At 32.8% G+C, this 23,352-nt stretch overlaps 1 protein-coding gene across 23 annotated transcripts in view; it reads left to right on the top strand.

The window, feature by feature from the left end:
* LOC130677118 (uncharacterized) overlaps positions 1-23,352 on the top strand; it is a 169,328-nt gene that overhangs the window by 31,945 nt on the left and 114,031 nt on the right. For 22 of the 23 annotated variants that reach the window (XR_008991538.1, XM_057483737.1, XM_057483736.1 and 19 more), the window contains 2 exons: positions 2,487-2,617; positions 2,697-3,028. The gene's annotated coding sequence lies outside the window, so the exon portion shown is untranslated. Of the gene's footprint in view, positions 1-2,486; positions 2,618-2,696; positions 3,029-19,535; positions 20,548-23,352 lie in introns of those variants that run through there. The other variant, XR_008991537.1, reaches the window with a different exon arrangement.

The following is a 23,352-nucleotide window of genomic DNA, read 5'->3' as shown; positions in this document are numbered from 1 at the left end:
TGCAATGTAAATTATAACTACTTATGTATAAACCTACACCGAAGTCACATTGTTATAGAATATGTATTCTCAAACAATTACAATAAAAAAAAAAAAAAAAAAAAAACTGTTAACGTTGCATCTCAGGTTTCCTATGAGAGAATCGTCGTGGCCCGGGTCTTATGCATCGTCATCTGTTTAGACTATCCGCGAGCTACGGCGACTCTCTTGTCGCAAGAGATTTCCGTTACATTGTTGGCGGTGAATAAAAATAATATCGCCAACAAAGTAACGATTTATTAATTTATTAATTAATTATGATTATAAGAAGTGTCGAACCGTTTATTCACCCACTGTGGCGAATAAATAATTCGAGACTTCAAAAAAAAAATTTCTAAAAATTTTTATTTAAATTTAATTAAAGCCAGAACGTAACATCAATCATCCCGAAATTTTCGTTTTTTCCGAAAGTTTAAAAAAAAAAAATGTTGAATATGAATCCAAATTATTATCTTTATTTTTTTCTAAAAAGTACATTTTAAAACAAAAATTTTCAAAAAAAAAACATCCCAATAACTCAATTATCAAAAGAGTTATGGTTATTTAACAAAAAAAAGCTATTTTTTTTAAATAACTCGTAACTTTCTTTTTGGTTGGGTAAAAAAATTAGAAAAAATTCTGAAAATTGTTAGTGCAGAGAAAGATACATAAATTTCAGAAAAATCGAAAAGGGTCGGTGTCAAAACTGGTCGATTTGGCATGGAATGCCCCATATACAAACAAAAGAATTAAAATTATTGAAAAGAATTCGAATTTCATCATTTTTAATTCTTTTTAATCAGTATTTCTAACCAGGGACCTTTAAAATGGTGCAAATTTTCGTAAAAAATAGCAGTTTTTACTTTAAATGACCACCAAAAATGAAAAAAAAAAAATAAGCAGAGAACGTTGGGGGGGGGGGGGGAGGATTTAATAATGCTTTGACTAAAATTCAATGGTTTTTTATTTCAAATAATTTCCAGCTGAGATATAGTGATCACCGCAAATCATCTATTTTAAAAGACGTTCTGGAAAAAGCTCCGTCACCGGCTTGTTTGCGGATACTTTTGCATGAAAAAATTACTTAATGTTGTTGAATCTATACTTGATAATGTTCAAAAGGTTGCAATAAATTAGCTCAATCCATACGCCTAAAAAAAATTCGTAAAGAAAGCGTTTTTTTCACGATTTAGCCTTTACCCCCCCCCCCCCCCCCTTATTTGAGTTGACAGATTAAATATTAAAAAATAATAATGCCAAATCTTAATTTTTGATTAAGAATTAAATGCAAAAATAAAGAATCCTATCTTCAACTAATTCGAAAACTACACAGAAAAAAAAATTAACTTGGTTCAAGTAAATTATTTTCTTGAAAATATTATTCTTGTTTCGAAACATCTAAACTTCTCAATTCACAAAAATTTCAGTCTTGAATAAATAAATTATTACTCTTCAATGGAGAGTAAAAAATTTTTCTTTTAAAAATTTTAATCTTAAGAGAAGCATTTTTTGCTTTCAAACAAGAAGCATATTTATTTCTCCCAATAATTTTTTTCTCTTGGTTTGAGGCCGATAATATTGACTCAGGATGATACTGACTTAGTTTGAGTATGGCGTATTTTTTGAATCAGGATGTTATTTTATTCGATTTAGAAATATACAAAGATATTGTTAAAAATTATTAATCAGTTTATTACTACAATGGTTACTTATACTAATTTTTGATTTTGAAGTTTAATGCATATTTTTATTTAAAAAAAATTTTATTTGTGCTAAAAATTTAAATAATATTTTTGTTTAATGGCCACATTTTCAATAATAGAAAATTTGTGGTTACCCAGTGAATAAGAATTGACAATTAAATACATTTACTGTGAAAATCTTTAAAGTTTGAACACAGTAATTATTTACTGCTTTAAGTATTATGATACCGAAATTTGTTCATATGCATATACATTAAACAAAAATAATTATCAACGGCGAGATTAATGTTTTAATGTTCAAATTGTGAACTTACAATTCAAAACTAACAACAACTGACCGTGAAAAACAAGCAAGTACGCTGTTCCCATCGAGGCGCCACCTGGCGTCAAAATGTTCACTTCACTCAAGTTAATCTGTTACTTGGTTTGAGAGTTAGATTTATTGTGTGAAAAAAATATACTTTTGAACCAAGCATATACAAATCTTGATTTAAGAATCCTGAAACTTCTTGAGCTAAGAAATAAATTCTTGAAGCAAGAAAAATGTAATTTTTCAAACTAGTATCCTTGGTTCAAGAATATTTCACTTGAATCAAGTTAATTTTTTTTTCTGTGTAGTAGGAATTAAAAATAAAGCTCCAAAAAGAAAGTATTGCTACAGGTCAAATTAAGTGGAACTTTACGTTTACATAGTTACTTTGACTTTATATATTTTATTAATACACTTGTTGCGTAAAGAAATTGATAAATATTCTTATTTTTCAGCTATGAAAAAGTATCCTTATGAGATGTTGAGATTGACATCATTTAAGCAAATGTAGTACATACTAATATAAAGACAACAGAATCTACTAAAATAGTTTGATTTACTATTACCAGATGTCATATCCTAAATGGTCAGTTTGCAATAGTAGTTACTAAGTATTCAATTTGAATTGTCAATTTTGAATTTAATTATATAAATTTGTTTTTTAGTATATATTAATCAGTATCCAAAAAGACTTGATAACTCATTTTGAAATAGATAAATAGAATGGATCTTAGAGTATTAAATATATTTCGTCAACAGCGATTGATAGCTGACGAAATATATGAAGACATTCGTAAGAAAGTTATACTCGGAACTGAGAGTGTCAATACGAGAGTACTATCGCAATCGGAGGGTGATCAAAGACCAACAATTTTACATTGTGCTATCGATTATAATGACGATGATTTTATTGACTATCTATTAAATAAAGAAAACATTCAAGTCAACCTTAGCATCAGACACTACGGTACAGCTCTTCACCATGCTATTGATAAAGGTAGATATGGTATTGTTTATAAATTAGTCGATGCTGGTGCGGATGTTAATATAAAATCTATACACCGGTTCGACGATAGTTACCCTTTGCAATTGGCTGTCAGAAGAAATCATTATCGTATTGCCCAGTTTCTTGTGAGTCGTGGTGCAGATGTTCATGTCGTACTCAGACCCACAAACGGCTTTACTCGATTGCGTATTGCTGTAAGAGAGGGTAAAGAAGATATGGTAAAATTCTTGATTGAAAATGGTGCTAATGTCTATGAAAAAAGTACAGATTGTGAATCATTGCTTATCGATGCTGTGCGTCATAAAAACAATAGAGTTTTAAAGTATCTTTTGGAAAGCGGTATTGATCCTAATTCTCCGAGTAATGGTGGCTGTAATGTAACACCTTTGCATATTGCGGTTGATATAAATAATGCAGCAGCCGTTCAATTATTATTAAATCATGATGATATCGATGTTAACAGATTAACATCGAATGGTAATTCTGTACTTGATTATGCCATTTTCACAGATAATGTTATTATTGTTAGGAGTTTACTGCTTGCTGGTATTGATTTTAATAAAGTAGCAGCTAATTATTTCGATGATTCACGTAGTTTTTGTGATGTTATTCCATTAATAAGACGGCATATTGTTAAGTTGAGTGCAGCTAATTTGTATGTTATGAACAAAAAATTAAATGATGTTATTAGTAGTAACAAATATGCAAACAAATATCGTCAAAAATGTTATGAAGAAGTTGGTCAATTAAAAAAATGTAAAATTTCCGAAACTAATTTCAGTTATTATGATGTTTTGCATAGAAGTGTGCATAAAATTGCTCAGTTTTTAAGTTATGTTGATATTAATGATGATGATAGGATTTTTGATGATCAAGTATTAAAAGCGGAATTTCCCCTATACGGTGGAATTATTTTTTTTAAATTACACAAAGCAAGACAGCGAAAAAATTTGTTAGGAAATGTTGATGATTTGTTTTTCGACATTTTTACGAATAAACTTCCTAATACTTTTGTCAGAAATATTTCTCGATACTTCAGTAATCGAGATTTAAGACAATTAAATGAAAATATAAACATTATTTCGACTAAATAGAAGCTTAATACTTGAAAAGTATTTTGGTATAAAAATTTAAATATTTTATTTGTAACTAATTTTTTATTTAATAAAAAAATCGAATTGTGAATATTCATAGTACTGAAAAGCAGACTTCTTATCCACTAAAATTTAGAATTTAGAAAAATATAAGTAGCCCGAACTGGGATTCGAACCTAGACCATGTCGGTATCACGCCGAGTGCTCTACTTTTTTTTTCTTTTTTTTTTTTTAAATAAAGTTTATTTTCTTTTAACCAGTACATTGTTAACTTAGGAGTGGAAATACAACTTAAAAAAAACTCTTATATGATAATACATATTTTCGTATTATTGAAGCTGCTGGGAACTGTCGTGCTCTCGTATGCTTTATTGTCCAGCCGTGGGCTATTTAAATTTTGTTTTACTTGGATTTTGAGGATTATTGTGTAACACGAACATTGTTAATAATTAGAAAATGACGGAAAAAGGACTTATTTACGAACCGTCTGTGATTGTAAGTTAATAAATTATAGACTTAATACTAATAAAGATGCAAAAAGAAAAAAAAATCGATAATTATTTAAATTATTTACATACTTTGGTGTCACTATAGTGTGAATATTTAATTGGAACTTAGCCTTTGCTTCAGCTCTTTGATCTGAACTGAATTGATTGATATCCACCAGTATTTGCTTGACAGCCTACTCGGATCTATGGAATCCACTGTGCGTATTGCCATGGAATATACCATGTTGGAACGCCATTTAATGTCCTTTGTCGTTATGGTAAGTTTTTTGTCGGCTTGATGTCTACTCCAATGGTAGAGTGCTGGTACATTATTACGATCCTGGACGAGCCTATGATGATCGATATAGGTGAACGTTTGCGGGCCGAGGTAACCATTTTTGAATCGATCATCAACATCACTTAGATCAGTTGAAGCTAAATCATTGATAAGCCTGTTGTTGATGGTTGGGAGATTGCTGTAGTAATCGCAGGTTAGTTTAATGAGAAAACAATCGATGCGAGGGATGTTCGCCATATTATAAATATCTTTGTTGTTGATAAAATCTCTGTAGTCCGTGGATGCTAATCTATATTGGCCCAGGCAGGCTCGCAGTCACTTCCTTTCGAAGCTTCTGATTTTTTCCATCAATGCTGCTTCAGTGTTCCAGCAAACTGGTGCAGCGTATGAGAGTAGAGGTCTGACAATAGCTGGTAACAGATTATTTTCGTACGGCTGGATAGGTGTTTATTATAAAATCATCTGCTGTTTGTTTTAAAAACTTTTTTAAGCTTTGATGAGTTGAGTGTTCCAGTCAGGGATGGAAAGATTTATCAAAGAATCGATTTTCGATTCCCACTTCGAGTCTGTTCATTTCGATTCTTGGAATCGATTAACCGACATAAAAAGTCGATCTTAATCGATTCTTGAGTGAAAATTAGTACGCAGAAATATTTAAATTACAGCTGCATGTACATATTGAGACAATGCGAATTGTCTTCGTCGTCCTCAGCCTTGCGGTTCCCGTTTTTATCCGTCTCGTTGCCGTCTGATATTGTACGTCATAGTGCCGTGGTCACATGACGAGTCTTTACGTCGACGCATGTCCGTAAGGGTGAGGTGGGGACGGAGCTCACCGGCAGACCCTAAACCCTTAATTATCGGTCAATCACTTCGACCCGGGATCAACTTGCGTATACACGTTTTCTATATTAATTATCCAGTATCTATTCTGGCAATTATACTTGCGAGTTTATATTTCATATCTTACTGCAAATTAGCTTGTAATATTATTTCTTATTAGTTAGTTATTAGTTGTATTAAATAAGATTTAAACAAATCAATTTTTCTGTACGTTACCGGCGATATACTCGCGTTATAAAAAATATCAAATCAGATAATAAATTCAGTGTGTTATTTACGTAGAGGTACACGGAGAAAAAAATATTGTTCTCAGAAGTATACTGTATAGTTACAGTAACAATACGCTATAGTTATCTACTAGATTGTTACTGCAACGATCTACTGTATCGTTCTGACAACAATACCGTGGATAGCTCTGAGATCTATACGGTATCGTTCTGAGCCCTATCTGACGTCACGCACATTGAAAATTATATGAGATATTTAAAAACCTTTATAATTCATAAGTAAATGATAAGCAAGTGACTTTGATTAAATAAAATAATTTATAAAACTCATTTATTAGTTAGTTATAGTCTAAATAAATTTTAAATATAAGTATAAATAAATCTTTTAATTTTTTGAATTTATTTATTAGTAATTTAATTTTAAACAAAATAATAATACAGATCTCATTTGTTTATTGATTATTTTTCTTCTATTTACGTATCACATTTAAATTATAAAACATCGACTATGTATAATATTTAGATTTTTGGTTATGAATTTATATTTGATTACAAAAAGCATAAAAAAACACTTATCAATAAATATATCAACATAGTTATGGAGATTATACTCTTTTAATTTATTAATTACTCGTGGGTTCATATTTCAACATCACAATTATTTTTTACAATATTTTTTTTATTGAACGTCTGCTAGCAACAATTATACAATATTCAGAAATAGGCGCGAAAATGGATGTTTAGTTAGGTTAGACGGTGCCGTGTGAGGTGACGACTACGGAAAGTCGTCTAGGGCTCACAGCTATCTAATAGATAGTTACTGGAGCGATATGATATTGTTACCATATAAGCATACGTATTGTTGTGGTAACGATCGACGAGTTACTATACTTTAGATCGTCCGAGGAGCAATATTTTTTTTTCCGTGTATATTGTATTCAGCGTAAACCAGGACTATCCTGATTTTTGTATCTTCCGGAAACGTTTTGTAAGTACTTGAGATTTATTATAATTGGAAATAAACTTGCATAATTTTCAATATAAACCCTTTACATTATACCTCGTCTTTCATCCTATCCATATCCTAAAATACTGGTAAGAGTATTAAATAAACCACAAGTATTATTCGTTAAGTCATACATTATAATTAAGAATAATTTATAATTTATAATTAAAAAGCCGTGAGGTAAGTTGATAAGTTTTTTTACATACGTTGCCGAGTTTCAGCAAGTGCGGGTTCTTATTTTGCAAGAACCCTAGCCCATTGCTCTGTCCCAGCATAATGAAAATTTCGTAGAGGTCAGCCTAAGCTAGGGTTCAACCCGCGGATTCTGGTGGCTGCTGGTAAGAATTGCAAAGAGAAAAGGCGATTTGTCTCAATTGGCGCTCGAACAGGGACTTCGCATTAGTTCAAACGGGCAACGAAAAATTCTATTAATTTTTCTCACGGCTTTACAGTAAAAATTTTATAAAATTTTATAAATTATTATTTATTTTATAAATTATATCAAATAAAATTTGTCATTGTAATTTTGTGTGCCGGTTCGTTCTTATAGAAAAATTTTTTTTGTTCTTTGACTTTGAGCGTACACTAGCTACACGCGTCATAATACAAGACGCTAGTGTTTATTTCCTTTACAGTTTACTTGAAAATAACAATGCAAAATAAATACTTAAAATTTTTAAATAAAATTTTGTTCGTATATTTTCTAAATGTAATAAATAACTTTCTTTGTGACACAAAAGATTATTATACTCGTTTCCGGTTGAAAATAAAATATCTTTTGCTCGACAAAATAAAATAAGTACTTAAACAAACTACAAATAAAATATTTGCAGCAATAAATAAAAATTTATTAGTCATCAAGAATTGTAATAACCAAAATAAATCATTAACTTACTCTATTCAATAAATAAATCTTCACAGCTTTGAAATAAAATTTAATTGTGACAATTCTTGATAAAGTAAATTCATTTATAATCCGATAAAACTTTTAATTAGTCCGGATTAAGTAAAAGCATCAATAATAAAATCTTAATAAATTATTTCTGCAAAGAGTTTATTTTCGATCAATTAAGATGAATTTCCGGTCGAATTATAACGTTACCGAGGACACCGATTTCACAACCATCTCCTTTGGCCAGTTCAGCCAACAACCCCACCGATCTTTTACATTTCCCTACTACATCGGGCGCGGCAATCGCAAGTACGAGCGTAATAGACGATCTCGTTGATCTTATGTAGAATGACGATGTACATAACAGCACTATATGTACCCAAAATCAAGCTGTAAATAATCATAATAATGTCACTACCATCAGCGCGGGCGGTAACGTTAATGTTAACCCTCACAACGTTAGTGGGGTTGTACCGATTTCTGAGTCTCAAAATACAACCTCTGTTGCCGTATTACAAAACGTAGTTTCGGGACTACAGACAGAAATCGAAGCATTGCTGGTCGAACGTCAGCACTTACTTCGAATATCGAGTACGGTTTTGCGACCCTCGGGTGCACAATCACCACCCTCAAATATTCGGCCTAACGCGTCAAGCATGTGGATGTCGAGAGAGTTATTTCCCGCTGCCACTGTGACGTCACAAGCAGCAAACCCCCTCTTTACTAGCCATGTTAATTTACATCCACATGCACCCATTCCGGCAACGCAAGCAAGCGGACAGCAGTTCGTCATACCTAGCTTACCTGCGCGTGAACCGTACGCGCACTCGACGGTCCCACCACCAATTCATACGTTACCGCCACATATGAACGCTCAGCCTATACTCTCATACACATAAACACAGCCACATAGCGTTAATAATGAACCTGCGTATGCGAACATACACACGCAAGCCTCATTGCCGTCTACATATCCACAAGCACAGCCATCAGCGTAGTAATCTCATTTAGTTGAAAATAAAGTTTTTAAATAATTAAAGAAAAAAAAGTGTAATGGCAATCAACGAATTTAAACTAATATTAATAATTTCCCATACAATTTACTTCATACTTCGTTCAGAACAAACTTGAACACAAAAGAAAGTAATATAATAACACCGGCACACAGAAAAAAATTGTCTGTACACCGGGCGCCACCTATCTACGAGCACACAGAAAAAAAGGATACCTTGGCGCAAGAAATTTTTTTTTGCCGCAAGAATATGTTTTGCAATTTTGAATGAAAACGAAAATTTTCTTGGTTCAAGAAAAAAATTTTCTTAAATTTAGTCATCTTGGCATAAGATTTTTTTTTTATTCAACCGATATAATATATGTTTCTTGAAGTAAGAAATATTTTCTTAAAGTGAGAAAAATAAATATTTTGCCCCAATATATAATCAATTGTCAGAAAAGTAAAATATTCTTTGTTTAAGAATAATTTATTTTGAATCGAGATAATTTGTGACTCGAGTCAAGAATTAAAAGTACTCGACTCAATGGTAAGAAATATCTTGGTTCAAGTATTTTGTTGTGTTGCGGCGAGTAAGCGTAGACGTTTGAACCAACAGCAACTGCGTTCACGGCCCAACGCAAAAATTCTCTTGGGAAAGCTAACTGTACGGCGGTAGTGTAGACTCTACGTTGTACAGTGTGCTTACTGCATATAGGTAAAGTAAACGAACGCTCAGGGAATGATCGGATAGCATAACTGGTAAAGTTCTCGCGTGATGCCGAATCGGTCTGGGTTCGATTCCTACCATGAGTAAACCATTTATTTTTTCTTCAGTTGTTCATAAACCATTAATCGAGGATGTTTATTTCTTATCCCCTCTACTGCCGTATCGTGATATTCTGAATATACACATATAATTTCCTGCTTCAAAACATTTAATATTTATACTAGGTTAAATTCACTCAAAAATATAGGACGATATATTTTTTCAAGTAGAGTCATTTATATTCTTGAATCGAGACTACATTTTTTTAAGTCAAGAAAAAAAATCATCAATGGGAGAATTTTATGTCTTCCGTGTAGTAAATATTTGCATGATTCAAGAAAAGTTATTTTATTAAGTTAAGATTATAATTCATTTAAATCAAAATTAAAATTTTCTCATTACAATAGACCGTTGTCTTGAGTCAATAATGTAGTTTTCTCAAACTGAGAGTAAATGTTCTTCTGCCACGCAAAAAAAGTTCTTGGTTTGAGATGTTGATATATATTGTGACAATTTACTATACTCACCAACCAAGACAGAAAAGTATCTTGTTTCGATAGTTTTTTTTACTTAGTTGGAAACAAAATAAATTTGATTTAAAATAGTTATTCTTGAATCAAGATGATTTAACTTGAATTAAAATTTAATTATTCTTGACACAATATTTTTATAGTATTAGTCGAAGAAAAAGTTCTCGGATTAAAAAAAACCCAATTGCTCAGCCCAAGAATAAAAAAATGAAGGCAAAAATTATCTTGGGCCAAGTCAACCTTTTTTTCTGTGCATGTTTTTCGACCCGCTGAATACTAAAAATCTTTTAGACACAATTAAATGAATATCTTGTATTTATTATTTCTAAAATACAAGATTAAAATCTGAAAATGCAAAAAAATTGTAAAATCTATGAAAATGATCATTTGAGATCAAAACAGTACGATACCCTCGAAAAACCATTAAAAATCCAATTTGTGTACATTCTTGGATCTTAATCTTGTATTTTAGAAATAAAAAATGCAAGAAATTTATTTAATTGTGTCTAAAAGATTTTTTTCATTTTTTTCAGCAGCAATTTTCTGCTATTTTATTGATTTTTTGCAATTTTATGAATGTTTGAGGGAACTATGGGCCAAATTTATTGCAGAATCAGATCAAGCAGATTAAATTACATAAAAATCTTCGTCAATCCGGGTCCACAAAATTTTTTGTACCAAGATAATCCCAATTTTTCACGATTTTCGCAATTTTTAAGGATATTTTACAATTTTTTTAGAATTAAAAAAGTTTATGATTCAAGTACGATCGAAATTAGTATTTAACAGATTAATATACATGAAAATTATGCTTGCCTTAGATCTCAAAATTTTTTTTCTTGCCAAAACATCGAATTTTCGCTATTTTTAGGGTTTTTTTGCAATTTACTCGAAATTGAAGGCTGGCCGGCCTAAACTGACTTGAAATTCGTATGCAACGGGTCAAAAAACATGCCCGTAGATAGGTGGCGCCCGGTGTACAGACAATTTTTTTTTGTGTGCCGGTGTTATTAATGAAGTTTCAAAAATCTTGTGATGACTAAAGATATTTCTAGATTTATTTTTAGATGTATTGGATAATAATAGTTGAGATGATTTTTTCTGTAACTTCGTGTGCTCTACATCTGTAAATTTTAATGCATCGTTCATACCTTTGTTTATTTGAGCATTCAGAAACGTTTAGATTTGAGTGTTGTGTAGCCAACGGGTTACACTGCGCTCTCTATGACCACCTTATAGAAAAACGAAATAAAACGATTATATTTATAGGCGGGAATTTTTGAATATCCTATATGTGTAAATAATAAATATAATACAAATAAATAACTAGATATAAAGTAGATACATTGATATAGTAATTATAAAATAAAAATATTTAAATAAGAATATAATTATTGTGATGGTCACTTAGAATATAAAATGAATATTTTTGGAAAACCCATGAGGATTTTTGCCAGACGTTCAAATCCATATTTTTATGACTATAATCCTCTTGTTGGCAAAACTTTCCCAAAATATTCAAAAAAACTAATTAAGGGATTATTTTGCTGGGACTAAGCTGCGGACAATACGGCGAGACTCCATGGCAGCGACAGCCCAGGGAAATTGAAGCTGCTGTGACGTCAAAGTCTGCACGGACTCACTCATTTTGAGAGGGGATAAAAACCAGTGATGGTGGGACTCAACAGCAGCACTCGAAAACACCCTCACTACTCATTTTTTACCCCCTCCCTTAAAGAGGGATCGCTGGAGAAGTCGGAGGACAAGCTGATTCGAGATTCGGATAGAAATCATTCCAAGCGTGGTAACCAACGTGAACGTTGGTAATTTAGAAACGATATTTTAATAAGTTCGTCTTTGTATTTTTTGTGTAAAACATATGAATAAAATAATACAGTTTATTTAAATTGAACGATTTAATTTAATTCATAGTCAATATTAATTCCGACTAGTATATTAAAACTCAATTCAAATTCAAACGGTAATATCGCGCGCTTTTAAGTCCCACACATTTCTCCGCGAGCTGAACGCCTCCAAGTTCCTAAGGGCGAATTAAAAGAACTATTCACGCTATAGTCAACTTGGCGGCTATACAACATGAGGTACTCGCATTGCATATTGCATCATAAACCTGTTGAATGAAATTTTGGATTATCATTGTTGTTAATATTATTATTTATAAATGTATTTTCATTGTCAATTATCATGGATCTTACTTCATACACAGAAACAAAAATTATTTGGCTCAAAGAAATTTTTCTTGAGCCAAGAAACTTTTGAGGGTATGGAATGAAAACCGAGATTTTTTTGACGGAAGTAAAAAAATTCCTTGGATTTTAAATCTTGAATGAAGGCAAAATATTTTTGACTCAATATATCTTCAAAGATTGATTCAACAGTTGAGTTACTTAATTCAATAATTTAAATTTTTTGATTTTATAAATATTGTTCCTTACTGTAATATATTTGTTACTTTAACCAAAAAATATAAATGTTCAGTACAAGAAAGTTACAATGTTGAATAAAGTAATGGGATGTTTTGAGTCAATAAACAGTGATAACTTGAACTAAAATACAAATCTCGAACCAAGAGTACTGCGAGCTTAAGCCAAGTAAGTTTTCTCTTGGTTTCATGCAGAGGTTCTCCCACTCTTTTCTCACTGCTCTATCTTTGTCGCTCCTGCACAAGAAATGAAAATTTTGTCCACGTTATAAGGTTAAGTAGATAAAATTTTAAAAGCAAGATAATAATAATTATTTCATAAATGTTATAATTATTTGTAAGTTTAGTGAATATATGGGAACATATGTATTTTATTTATTATAAATTTAGCTATTTAAGGAATTTCCAAGTGAAACTATATTTGTTTTTTTTTTTTAATTTGAAATAAAATATTCTTAAATTAAGAAAACTTGATGATTTATAAATGAAGGCTAAACTTTTTTCTATTATAAATATCGAACTCTTTCAAACTTTTATTATTCAATTAAGGAATTTTTTTTTAGCTTAGTCTTGAATATAAATAATACTGAATAGCTTTAAGTAACAGAATAAATTTTCATTTCCAAATGCGTGTGGTGGCCGAATGGTCTAAAGCACATGACTTTAAACCACTCTCAATCGAAGGGTCGGCCGTTCGAGTCCCATCATTCGTCAAAAAAATTAAAAGTCCTTCTATACCGAAGGTGGAAAAAATGAATTTAACCCTCCCAGAGGGATAAAGAAGTTGTACAGAGTGAAATAATTTTTTTAAACAGGAATAATTATTTCTTGAAAAATCAAGAGAAAAAATCTGGGCGTTAGTTGGCCCTGCGCTGATCAATAACTCCGGATGTATTGGTCGTACAGAGAATAAAAGCAGGGTTTTGAAAACTGGAAACCATTCTCTATAAGGCCAAATTAGTGGCATTTGATAGAAAAATTTTTTTTAAAGCGATATTGCTTAGTAAAAAACAGGTCAAAATTCACAAATTTAAGGATATTCGGAAATCTTGCCATAACTTTGGGTATAACGGATGAACAAATGATATCTTCGTCTTTTTTTCAACCTCAAAGTGTCCTGAAAAAACCCTGAAAATTTCAAATCGCTGCGGTTTTTCTTTCTTAGTGCCCCGAAGCTTTAAATTTATCGATTTTGTCAAAAATCACCATAATTGGTAGTTTCTCGGTTTTTGGTCATTTTTTCAATTTGAAAATGTTTTTTTTACCGATAACCTTCATTTCCTCGATCAAAAAGATTGATTGTCGGAAAAAAAACAAATTTTGAAAAAAATTTTTTTTTTGTTGTATCCGCAATGGTTTATCATTGTCAAAAAAAATTTTTTCTGCCCTCCGGCCGGAAAGTGGCAACTTTCGGGCCGCTGCCCTAAACGAAGTTGCAACTTTCCGGCTTCGTCGAGCAGAAAAATAGTATACGCACCTTGGCCAGTAAAAAAGAAAGCCTCAGACCACATGTTTGTCAACCTCGGCTTCGCCTCGGCCAACAATTACATGTGCTCTGAGACTTTTCTTATTTTACTGGCCTAGGTATGTAATATACTATTTTTTACCGCTGTAACTGCATCTGCTTTAAATGTCAACTTAACAAACATACGCTTTGGGTAACGCTAATGCCGGTGGTAAAAAAAATTTGACATTTTCAAATTGAAAAAAAAGGCCATTCGGCAGCCGAAATGGAAGTAGATTTCTCATTGTTTAATCCTTTCACTGTTCAAATAAAAGTTAATAATAAAATGAAATTTTTTTTTTTACATTTTCTTAAAAATTCTCGAAATAATAAAACAAAAAAAAATCCAAAAATTATAAGTATAATGCCAAAAATTGAAGCTAACTAAATGAGCTTCAGAAGAATTTTTGATGATGAGACACTATATGTTTTGATTTGACGTTATTTAAAGATACCTATGCATATATTCAAACTATCGGACCAATGGTATTCCGGACCCTATTCGAAAAATTATGATAGATTATGGTTTTAATGCTCGAGAATTCTACCATGAGGACAAAGGCGATAATTTGCTTTCAATATAATTGACTAATAAAATATTCTAAGATTAAAAATTGATTGTGATACATCAAAGTGTCATACTTGAAATTAGTACTAATATTTGAAATAAAAAGCCTATAAGAATATCAAACGACGAGTAGATATAGAGAATGTCAACATCATAACTAATGTTAATCTTGTTATTGATATATCATATCATTTATACACTGTCGATAAAACAAAATTGTATATACCCACTGAATTGAAACGTTTAAATTTTATAGGTGTCACACTGCAATAATATAAATTTAATTAGCTCCATGAATTTACTAAGAAGTAGGAGAACTAATGCAATAGCGAAATTTCATTAAATGAATGGTAAAATAAGTAATTTTATTGGTCTAGGCATAAATATAGGCATGAAAATTAAAGCTTATCCGAAAAGCTTTCAGATGGATTTGATGTAAAGTCGATAAGTTATCACATTCAAAAGATATTGAAGGAAGAATAAGTAAAAATATATGAATTTTGGACATTTGAAAATTTAGAAATGCTATAACTTCTAAACTAATCGACCGATTGAGCTCATTTTCCAACTCGAACAAGGTAGTCACCCACAAAATACGTATACTAAGTTTCAAGGTGATCGGTATGAAATTGTAGCTATAATCAAAGTGAAAACCCGCATAAAATTAGTTTTTATAATATTTGGTAAATGTTCAAAACCATTTATCTACTAGAAAAAAAGGTCAAATTAATGAGCTGTATAGTCAAAATTGTGGGCAATCGATCGAGCTTTCAGATAGGACAAACGAAAATAAGCTATCTCTTTCCGTTTAGAAGTTACATTCAGTTAAAGTGGCAAAAAAAATTTTTTCTGAAAATTTGACAAAATTTCAATTAACCATAACTTCCAAACTTATTGGCCGAATTGGCTCATCTTCGAACTCATCCAAGGTAATCGTCTATAGAATAAGTATATATACTGAGTTTCATTAAGATCGGTATAGAATTAAGGACGCTATCGTTGGAGAACGGCGCGTTATATTATATGTATATATTGAGACAATGTGAATTGTCATCTTCTCCCTCAGCCTTGCGGTTCTCATTTTTCCCCGTCTCGTTGCCGTCTGAAACCACCTAAAGCTAGTCATAGTGCCATGGTCACATGACTAGTTATCACCTCAACGCATGACCGTAAGGGGAAGTGGGGAGCGAGCCCAAAAACAGCCCTAAGACCCCACGGTGATTGAACTTCACTTCGATCCTGGATCCGTTAACGCTTAGACGTTATTAATTGTTATACTTGCGATATTTTATACTTTGTAAACCGCACAATTTTCCGGGCAATTAACTTGCAAAATAGTATCTTTTGTATTGTTTATTAGTTCTTAGTTATAATTAAATTTAAGCATATAAAATATTATACGTTACCGGCGACCTATTCGCGGTAATATTATTAAATTAAATAATAAAATCAGTGTGATAAGGATTCATTCCACGTGGTCACTACTGCGTATCCTGCGTGCCAGCCAGGACCACGATTATTCTGTATTCTGCGTGAACTCTTATTGTAAGTAATTGAATTTATTATAATTGGCAATAAACTTGCACATTGTCCTAATAATTTCCTTATTGTATTCAGCACCTTATTCTATCCCTATTTTACTATACTGGTGAGATTATTTAATACGATAAATTACTATTAATTAAGTTAGAAATAATAAGTAAGTTAGCTGTAAGAAAGCAGCATAAAAATTATCAGCCGTGAGGTAAGTTGATAAGCTTTTTTATATACGTTGCCGAGTTTGAATAAGTGCGGGTCTTTGCTTTGCAAGAACCCCAGCCCACTGCTCTGTCCAGCATAAAAATAAAATTTGTTAGAGGCCAGCCTAAGCCAGGGTTCAACCCGCGAATTCTGGTGGCTGCTGGTAAAAATCGCGAAGACGAAAAGCGATTTGTCTCAATATATATATATAAATACATATATAAACTTTTGAACTAAATGTATTTTCTGACTCAGCTCATCGAGCTGAGTTGAGATATAGCAAAATTTTTCGAAAATTCCATTATGAGGACAAATACAATAGTTAGATTTATATGAAATCTACTAAAAATGACCAAAAACCGAGAAACTACCAATTATGGTGATTTTTGACAAAATCGATAAATTTAAAGCTTCGGGGCACTAAGAAAGAAAAATCGCAGCGATGTGAAATTTTCAGGGTTTTTTCAGGACACTTTGAGGTTAAAAAAAAGACGAAGATATCCTTTGTTCATCCGTTATACCCAAAGTTATGGCAAGATTTCCGAATATCCTTAAATTTGTGAATTTTGACCTGTTTTTTACTAAGCAATATCGCTTTAAAAAAAATTTTTCTATCAAATGCCACTAATTTGGCCTTATAGACAATGGTTTCCAGTTTTCAAAACCCTGCTTCTATTCTCTGTACGACCAATACATCCGGAGTTATTGATCATCAAAGCTAAAATATACTTTTTTGCTTTGATCAATGATAACTCGGCGCCAAATTGTCGTAAAGACTTTTCCAGGCCGCCAAATTAAAGGGCATAAAATTTCCTAGAAAAGTCAAACGGTTGGATTATTCAAAAAAATTTATTGACGCCCATAGAGGTATTGAAAGACCAGCAAAATTTTTGAAAATTTTTTTTTGTTGGTTTTCTTATGATTACTCCGGAACCGTACATGATAGGAAGTTTTGAGGTCCAGATCTGAAAACTAGAAACTTAAGGCTACAATTTCCTTATTCTAATTTTATTATACGACCATTTTTCACCGAGTTACAGCATGTTGAGAATCACCTAAAAATTTCGGATTTTTTTTCAGTCCTTTAATTTTTGTGACCAGCGTAAGTGCTGAAAATTTCATTAAGATCGGATAAGAACTGTAGACGCAATCGTGTCCTCAAAAGTCCGTTATATTACATAAATATATATATATTATAACGCAAAAATTATACGCTAATTTTCGCGCTACAACTTCGTTCTCTGTCCTTAGCCTCCAATCTCAATACTAATAGGGCGCCAGGTAATTTTTATCACTGGAATCACCAAACCAGTAAATTACGGAAATTTTGATAATTTTTGATCTGTGGAATTATCATCAAAACCACGCACAAATAAATTAGATAATTTTTGATCTGTGGAATTATCGTCAAAACCACGCAGAAGTAAAATTCAAAACTTAATAGCAAAACAAGACAGAGACTGGAGCACTAAAAACAGAGTTACGGTATGCCGTGGTGTCGCTCAGTGTGTAGGTTTATGGAGAGAGGGAGTGGTCCGGGTTAAATCATCCCAAACTCGTGTAAATTATTAAATGATTTGCAATTTTTATTTAACAATAAAACAAAACAAATACTAGGATATTGTACAAATAATCTTACTCTCTATAACAAAATACTGAATCCGAAAAATACAACGTTCCGGTAAATCCGGACGGCAACTTGGCATCTAAATGATGCGCGTCAAAACCTTAGAACTAAATTAATTAAAAATAATTAATTAAAATAATTAAATAACTGGAGCCAACCGATACTCAAATAGTACTTGGTGAACGGGAACCATAATCTTAAATTTGTTACTCTAGCATACTTGCTGTAGCAAAAATCGTACGACTAACGTACCTGGATCTCATTTTTGACGTTCATTAGGCAATAATTAACTTACTGACTAACATATTCCCTATAATTATTTTATAAAAATAATATTAACATTAGATCGCGAACCTGACTCAAAACTGTAACTACTTTCTCATACTTTTCACAAATCTTATATCTTTTCTTTAACTAAAACCGTAGCATAATACCTCAAGATTCTAACTCAAACTCGATTAATTATTTATAATAATTATCTCATACCTGATTACTGATGAATAAAATATCAAGTAACGTCTCACACTGTTAAACAATACTCCTGTAACGATAACTCCAACCTGTAGCTTTCTGAAGCATCACTCCTTCGAGCGACCAGAGTCGAATCCCCTACTGTACTCCCCAAACTAAAAACATCATCGCCATTTATACCGACTCTCTATACTTTACTCCATAACTTCAACTCGATATTGAGTATGGATATCCCAATGTGTGTGCTCTCCTGGACTTGGCTTCGGTGAGATCGCAGACTAAAATTCTTAAATTTAAGTGACCAACGGTTACCCTCAGCAGCACACTGGTCAAAGCTGTCCACTGAGGCCTACCAACAAAACCCAAAACTCCAAAAATGACCAGAAATAACGGCTTCCACAGCGATAGTGGTCACTAAACCATCGCTGAGTCCTGCCAATCATAATAACAATAACTGATCCCTTACACCTAGTCCATAGTCCTTATTTTGGAGCGCTAGCATTTCAACTAGACCTCTGCACTCCACATGGAAGTCTCATAGGGTCAGGCAAGCATCCTGACATCAGATACAACCGGGTGGCAATTACTTGAGCCCCATTCCACGGTTGCTCCGACTTTTCCACACACTCAATAAACCAACAACTGAAAATTCCAAAACTCAAACTTTATCTTTTACCCAACTCTAATCTCCACCCATATCCCACAATAAATTTCCCATATAAATTTTCTGTAGCCAAACGTTACTCCATATTTTATTCTTAGACTATATTTCGATCACCAAAAAAAACTATATAAAAATTGTAATTTACTGTAGCTAAATTTTAAATCTTGAGTTACCATGCTCGGTTATGCCCCAAAATCAGTTGGTGCTTGTGATGTCAACTCAATCCAAGCCTCGTCCAAAAAAATAACGTCACAATATATATATATTTATTTACAAATATTTATTAATTTACGATTAATCTACTATTAATAAAAATCTATAAGTGCAATTCATTATTTTTTAGGTCATCGCTATCTTCGGGGTGTCTGGTGCTTTACGAACAGTCGAACTTTGTAATTTGAAAACTACTGATATTGATGATACTGGTTCAAAATTCGTAGTAACAATAGCGGATACGAAAAATTACTATCGATCTTTTGTCATCGGAGATGAATTTTACAACAAAGTTCAAGAATACAGGGCTCTAAGACCAAGTGATACTACGACGGATAGGTTTTTTCTATTTTATCACAATGGCAAATGTACAAAACAGGTGATCGGAAAAAAGAAATTTAGTAAAGTACCAAAAACGATGGCGATTTTTTTTACAGTTGGAAAACCCTGAGCGTTATACTGGGCACAGCTTTCGGCGGACGAATTAATTAATGTAACGGGACCTAAGTCCGCCTCCGCCGACCGGAAGCCGATACCTCACCCTTTCGGGCATACTCGCGTTGCGTGTGGTCCCTATTTTTGATACTACCATATATTATAAAAGCGAAATGTGAGCATAAGCTCACATTAACTTACCCATTAGGCATGCATTGCATGTGGGTGTCTCACCAACAACCACCACGAGTCCGACCTCATTTGGACCCAAACACTTCTCCCATTTCTGGTCAAAGCGGGGCTTGGAATGGATCCCCCATGGTACCAGACTTCAGCTCTGGTGAACCGCTTGCATAGGTTAAGTGGTGGGGCGCGCAAGTTCTTCCCCAACCCATAAGGGCTACCTCCACTTAGGAATATAATCACCAAGATTTCAGATACGCCATTATAAACACATACCCTCATCCATCACTCAGTGATCTCTAATCTACGAGTTTTTTGTGGACGCCATGATGTTTTGAGGCACAAAATGGCGGGGATCTTCCACTCGCCGCTTTCGGCGGACGTCAGCAACTTTGTAGGCGAATTCGGGAGCAACTCTTACGATGATAAAAAATCACGGAGGATGGAGATCGAGTTCGGTAGCTGAAGGCCACATAGAAAACTCGCTGGGAAATAAAATGTGAATTTTTGAAAGAATTGTGGATGCTGAAAAAACATTAACATCAACGGGTATTTCTCACACCAGAATTTCGACTCTGACTCCATCTTCAACATTCAAAGAACTACCAGAAACATCCGAAAATTCCCATCTAGATCAAAAATCAAATACTGTTCTTCCTTTCAATTCGATAGATGTTGCAGATTTCCCTCCTATTTTACTTGAGGATGAGACTCGGAATATTTTACATCTACCTGAAAGTCCTGAGCGAGATACTCAACCAACTGTCGTTGAACTTCCAAATAATTGTTCTTCACTTTCAGCTCAAGATTGCAACAAAAGAATTGTTTTCAACTCAATTGAAAATATTGATTCAGTATTCGTTGAAAAAACTATACAGCTTTCGGCTCAAAACTCTATTTTCAAAGTACGACCGACAGAGAAAAAATCGGATGTTAAATTGTCAAACATAACATCTGAAAAATCAAACGAAGTACCTAGAACATCATCTTATCCCAGTAAGGCCGCAGGAAATTTTCCTTCAAGTTCATTGCCATATCCGAAACGTATGAAAGAAGATATTCCATTACAACACACCACCAATGAAAATCAGGCTCATAATTCTATGCCAACGCTTTCAACACCAAATTTAAAGTTTTATAAGTGCAAAATTGATAACATTATAATTAACAATTATTATTATAAAATTGACGAAAATAACAGTCATTGGATTTAATTATTTTTCACACATATATTAATTTCTAATTTGTTCAAACTAATATACTTATTTTTTTACATTTTCATTATTTTTACTTATAAATTGTAATAATTTTCCCGAATAAAGTTACGATGAATGATTGTTGATAGTTTATAATTTCAATAAAAGTAATAATATACTTCAATAATTTGAATTTAAATGTCAGTAACTTACTGTGGTATTTACTTACAAATAAAAGACTATTATGTATTTTTCATTTTATGTATCATAACCATGGATAAGATTAAAAATTTTATTTATAATATTATAACTTTCCATGCGAGGTGAGGTAAAAAGAAGTATGCGAACCGCGGAAAGAAAGTTAGTCATCTCAATCCGCGTGGTTGTCGCCTTCGGCTCGGGTGACAATTTTCCACGCAGGTTGGAATGACTAACTTGTGACGAGCACGTAAAAAATCGATAAAGGTGACGAGCGCGTAGGCCGAATAAGAGAGAGGGAGCACGCGAAGAGTGGGGATACGTAGGAGAGAAGGGAGAGTAGTTCGAGGTTGGCCGCTAGGCGGCGCCGCGACGTCTGAGTTTCTCCGAGTTGATCTGTTGCGCTAGAGGGCTTATAAACGATTTCTCAGCACAGTTATTTCAATCCAGCTCTCGGTCTGCGTATCACCGGACCAAGCTGCAAAACAAATAGAAGTACCAGGTATTGGCTCTTCTATATTTGAACCTCGTCGTTATTATACGACTGTAGGTGGGTGTAGATACCCTGTCGCGATTTGTGACGCAAAATCTAGGCCGATTTACACGTGAAGAAGCGAATTACCTTCTTCGTGCAATCTAGGGCGAGACTCTGAAATTTGGGGTATTACTCTTGGAGGAGACGAGTCTCGGACGTTTTATACAACACGGGTATCTCCCGGTTGGTAGTTGGGGTGGCGCGGAGGTTAATAAAATCCGTAGAATCGGTACCGTGAGTAAGTCTGTAAAAGAGGGAATATATATATGGGAATGAAACGCGTCTCGTCACACCGTATGATTGAAGTTTGATATTATAACGTATTGTTAATTGATTATGATTATATTGTTACCGAGTTTAAGAATATTGTATAAACATTTTGCTTCTGTTTAACTGTACATTAATTAAATATTAAAAATTTGTCTTTTACCGAATATTATTAATAAAATTCCATATTTATCTGTCAATCCGTCCGCATAATTATCTTATATTTAAGTAGAAATAAATAAGAAATTGCCTGAGTAACGCGACCCTCACCGAAACCCTGGAATCGGCGAGCTAATCTACATGAGAGGACTAATTATAAATATTAGTTTAGTGTTATAAACTTCCGTAACGTCACAAACTTTCTTCCCTTGGTTCGCAATATACTATTTTTATTGATTAAGAAATCCTGGTGGCTGTTGGGCTCGAACCCACGATCTCTCCATTCGAAGTCCTCGTTGCTATCTACTGCGCCGACCCACGTACATGATCGCCTATAAATAAATAGTATACTTATCGAGAAATGGATTTTTCAGGCTTTCTATATTTTTCTCAATTTATCTATAAATTGTCTTATTGAGAGGTTTGCATGTTTAGGTTTCCACTATATTTAAATGGTGTATTACCGTACGATGGACGGTATGGCTCAATAAGTTATAGATCAAATTGAACGGTATATAGTATAGTGCCGGATAGCACAACTGGTAAAGCACTCGGCGTGATACCGAATTGGTCTGGGTTCGATTCCCAGTTCGGGCTATCTATATTTTTCTCAATTTATCTATAAATTGTCTTATTGAGAGGTTTGCATGTTTAGGTTTCCACTATATTTGAATGGTTCAAAAGTTTAAAATTCGGGCTATCGATATTTTTCTGAGTTTATCTATAAATTGTCTTATTGAGAAGGTTAATTGTAAATTTAGGTTTCACTATATTTAAAAATTGGGAATTTTCTTGCGAAAAAATCAATTCTTGCCCCTAATACACTTTACGGTTGTTTTTGTCCAATTTTATTCAACTTCTGAGCTTTTAAAAATAATCCAAAAAAGAGCGTAAAGTCATAAAAAATAAGCCAAATTTAGAAATTTTTTTATTTTCAATCGAAAAAAAAAAAATATAAAGGAAAGTCGGCACAA

Source organism: Microplitis mediator, chromosome 11 (genome assembly GCF_029852145.1).
Source record: "Microplitis mediator isolate UGA2020A chromosome 11, iyMicMedi2.1, whole genome shotgun sequence".
Classification (NCBI taxonomy): domain Eukaryota; kingdom Metazoa; phylum Arthropoda; class Insecta; order Hymenoptera; family Braconidae; genus Microplitis; species Microplitis mediator.
Note: the sequence above shows the minus strand (reverse complement) of the source record. Positions and strands in the feature narration are given on the sequence as shown.